Here is a 4,825-nt window from a genome sequence, read left to right as displayed (position 1 = left end):
CTGTTAATGGAGCTTTCTGTTACTCCGGGGACTGTTTTTTTTTGGGGTTAAGCCGGGGACTGTTTTTTTTTTAGGTTGGGCCGGGGACTGTTAATGGAGCTTTCCTGTTGCTCCAGGGACACAGTTTTTTTTTTAGTTATAATAAAAAAAACCGTGTTCCCGATTAGTCAGGGTTTTTTTTAATAGTCCCCGGCCTAACCCACAAAAAAAAAAGGACCCCTGGAGCAACAGGAAAGCTCTATTAACAGTCCCGGCCTACCCCATAAGTGAGATAATATTTATCGGTCTATTTACCTTTTTCCATTTACTATATCATCATCTTATTGTTACACAGTGTAATTGTTCTTGCTTTTTTCCTCTCTTTCAAGTTTGCTTACTTTATAATTGGTGGAAAACTAAAGGGACTCTTAAAAGTTAGTATAGTTTGTTTAGCATTGCACTATTATGTTCCTATGTTACCTTCAAGAAATACCATGTTCTTAGTTAGTTTGAGTCTTTCCAATCAGTGTAAAAAATAAAGGAAAAAAAAGAGAAAAGGGTTTCGAAGAGGTAGGTGTTTAGGAACTACCTTACCGTCACTACTACTTGGTAGGTTGCGGCGGCTCATCGAAAAAGAGGTTGTGGTAGTTGAGAAACTGTTTTGGAGTGTCGATATGTACCTAACTTGAAGGTTGAAGTGGGTTTTTTAGTTTAAGATATTGACCCCTTACTTACGAAGGAAGATCATGTTTGAATTGATATCCTAAGATACCAAGATGGAAAAGAGTCCTAACGCTAGAGAGGGCCTAAAACCGGGAGCGTTTTTTGTGAGGTCGGTTTTCTGGATGCTTAAGGTGTGTGTAAAGTCGTCGCTTTGTTTTGTTTTATGTCTTGATAGTATTATTATTACGTTTACATTTGTTTCTTGATTGGTTTCTTTTACGATCGTCTTAAGACGTTTGATCAACCTTGTACTTTGTCTTCCTACGGACGTTGACTTTCACCCTAGAATAAGTTGCTTGGATGTTCCGACGTTTACCGTATGGCGGTTAATCAATGCAGTTGTATGATTGTCGAGGTTAGTTAATTTTGTCTGTGTGAAGACCGTAATTCCTAAGTTTAGATCTGTTGTTGTTTGATGACAAAGTGTTAATAAGGATTGGTCAGACTCAAAATTTAAAATTGTTCAACTCAAACAGAAAATAAGAAAATAAAAAGTTCTCTCATGATGTCAACTGAAATACCGAACAGCCGTCGCTTTGATTTTGCTTTATATTTTGGACATTCAGCATCGGGGACAGACTACTTCTTTGGTGTACCTACTCTTCGATTAAGGATCTGGGTTTTTCGGCGAATTCCAGTAGTGGTCGGTTTTCGATCCATTAGAGTCTTCACCGGACAGTTAACTTTATGGTTTTTAAATTATTCTATACGTCTTTTTATCGTGGCATATTTCGTGGAAGGCCTCTAAGTCTAACGTCTATACACATAAACATATTTCTTTGTGTTGTGTTTGTGTTTCGCTTGCTTTTGAATCCTACGCTATGTTATCAAAGCTCAGTACGTTTCTATTCTCTTTTTTATCCTCTTTTTGAGTGCAACAATTCTCTATTAGGTGGAGTAACTTTTGGTTTTAGTCCTTTTAAGGGTTTCCGTAACTTTCCCACAACAAGTTGTTCTGGTAGCTCTTAAGTAAATTCAGAGGTCTAAATCATTGAACGAAACGACATAGGTACTGGGAAGCATCCCAGTCGACGTCGTTATTTTATTTTTTGTTGGTTTATTAGTCGTTTCAACTGATTCGGTTGTTAGCCGCGATAGATGTAAATAAGTACTCTTTTAAGATTTACTAAGAAAATTTTCGAGGGGACAATTTTCCTCTTGGTTTACTGGGAATTTTTAGTCCTTTAGAAAGGTTACGTTCTTCCCTATCAACTTTTTACCAAACGAAAACTTGTCTTTTCCAAACTAACGTATTTAACCAATGAAGTGAAGTGGATGTGACTTCATATGGTATAGTTTTGTGTAATTTTTTTTTTAAATTTTATATCCGTCGGATTAGATAATGTTCGTAATCACCGACTAAAGTGTCGAACTAGGACACTGGAACTCCAACGTACTTTTGTTCCTTCTAATGTTACCACTTCAACTTAAGTGTTTTACTTTATGAGTGTCTTATACTACGACAATTCTTTGTCAAATTACAGACGGTTCGTATCGGTCAACGCAACTTTCTCTCTAGTCATTAGGGGGGTCAGTGACGACTTTACTAGACGTTCTCCTTTCCCTTAGTGCAACTTCTTTCTCCGTGGTTCACGATTAGTCTGACTAGTGATAAAAACAAGACTAATTTTTTTAATAGAGGATAATATCACTAATGTAGCAAACTGTTAAACTTGCCTCTTCTATAGCCGTTATTATTACCAACACCCTCTACGTACGTTTGTATGGTAATTTTTTTCCCGTCAGGTCTGAGACAACAGTACAACGAATAACTTGTTCATGTAGAGTGGTTCACGTCAATATTGTAATCATTGTAAGAAGTCCTGACAGTGGTACCGATGTAATTACATAAAGTTTGACGTGTATTTGTTTAGTACTATTCGTTTTGTTACGATGATTCGTTCTCTCTGAGACAACGTTGGAGTTATACATTAGATCTAATGTATAAAGTGTTGTTTTTCAATCGTAGGAAATACTAAAACTCTTAGAGGCCTATTCTTGTTTTAAAAGGAACGTGATAAAAGTAAAGTACTGATATAACGAAATGAGTAAGTTTGTTTTAAAGAGGCTCGAATAAGCCGTTTTATTTTGTTGGTTCGGATGAGGGTAATCCATTCCATCTGATGTATCAAGTTCACTAGGGTGTCTAGTATTTGGTATGATTGTAAATTGAGTGATTGTTAATTTAGACTATTAAAAAGGATACCAAAAGAACAAGAGGGAGTACAGATTAATAACTTCATAAGAGATAGACTAGTTACTAAGATAAGAGGAATGTTCCTGACAAGCTCACAGGCAGTGTGCACGGCTTTAGTGGATTTCCCCTCTAAGATGACAGAAGAGATGTTAACTACGTTGGTTTGAAAGTTACTTTAAGGGGTATAGATTATTATTATTTTATTATTATTAAACTTTTCTGTATATTTGCTTTGTAACGAACCATCTTTTTGGTCAGTGATATAACCTTTTTCTAGTTATATAAGGTTACTTCCTCCCTTCCTTTCATGATATTTAAATGTCATCGTTTCTTTTGACTTCTGATGTATGGATTTGTACGAACATTGTTCGTAAGGTTGTTTATATTGTAAGTGTCCGTTGGTATGAAACTAGTTAAAGGTACAGTTTCCAAGTCAACTCTGATTTGGTTCTTCCGATTCACATCGTTGTTATTGGTGGCTTTACTTTAAGACGTAGGTTTGTTTGTAGTGGTTAATGGAGTAGTTTGATATGTTCTTTGTTTTTATTATGTATTTTTCTCCTTTTGTAGTTCCCCTTTGGTTAATGGACTATGTTGTAGTTCCTATAGGGACGTAATTTTAACATCGAACTTTCGTGTTTGAACAATTGGTTATAGTACGGCGTACTTCTTTCCGTTATTCGTTAAGGTCTGTTGTTTCGAACTAACGACTCAAATTGAGGGGATAATGAAGAATATTTGAACGGTAAAAGGTGCAGCACAAGTAGTAGACATCTTCGTAAGTAGAAAACACTGGGTTGACACCGAAGTTGTTCCTCGCAAGCATGAACAAACGTCACTTGTTCCCGTTGTTCTTCATGTTGTTTAGTTCTATTTTTAAAGGGGAAAAGTTTTTGGGCAAACACAATTACTAGTTTCCCTTACTGGGTAGTGCCCAGTGTGGTCATTAGCAAGTTTATCGTCTCTTAATCTACTTTTTCCTCCGCTTTTCAGTTTAATCTGCTAAACCCCTAGTTGCTTGGGGTCTTTACAAACTACATGCCTCTTTTTTCCGGCAAACTCTAAGTTTTTACCTTCGAAGAAACGCAAACCACTACTTCGACGGTTGAAAACACCTACACAGAAACAGGAAAGGTTTAGGAGTTATTTGACCTCTAACCGGTTTTAGGTGAGAACGAACCCAAGAATTATCAAAACTTTATGTAGTATTATTATTGGAATAATAATAATAATAATAAATTGTACTGGGAAATAAATTAACTCTAAAAAAAAGTATATAATGGGTAAAGAACTAAGGAGGTTAAAGGTGCTCACAATACCGATGATAAACGGAATTTCATCTTGCAATTTATATTAATTTTTATTAAAAAATTTAAAAAAATATTTTGCACTAGAAAATAATAAATTGTAGAAATTAATATATAAAAGAACAAGTTGAATTTCTTACATACCCTTCTCAGATTCTTTAGTATAAAATTTTTTTTTTTTTTTTCTTTTTTTTTTCTTAGATAAGGATAAATTTCTCGAAACACAAAATGTGAAAATGGCAAATCGGAGGCATTAAAGAGATTTAATTTGTAGTTTTGGTTTCCCTTTCCCAAAAAAGAAAAAATATAAAAACAAAACAATTAGTATAGTCTTTAATCCGGTGAACATTCTATCATCACGTGAACGTAGCTTATACAACACGGGTGGTTCTAATTACAAAGTACAGTGATAAGTTAACATTGTACAAACTGGGCTTCTACAGAATATTTGCTAGGTTTACTTTTTCAGTTTGCATAGAATGTAAGTATGTAATCGTTTTATAGTCTTAAGGTTTAAAGGTTAATTCATTCTTACGTGACTGAAACGGATTACTCTTTGCGTTTGATTAAAAGTTTACGAAGCATTCACACTGAAAATAGAAAATTTAAGAGTCCACTG

Source organism: Arachis ipaensis, chromosome B06 (genome assembly GCF_000816755.2).
Source record: "Arachis ipaensis cultivar K30076 chromosome B06, Araip1.1, whole genome shotgun sequence".
Classification (NCBI taxonomy): domain Eukaryota; kingdom Viridiplantae; phylum Streptophyta; class Magnoliopsida; order Fabales; family Fabaceae; genus Arachis; species Arachis ipaensis.
Note: the sequence above shows the minus strand (reverse complement) of the source record.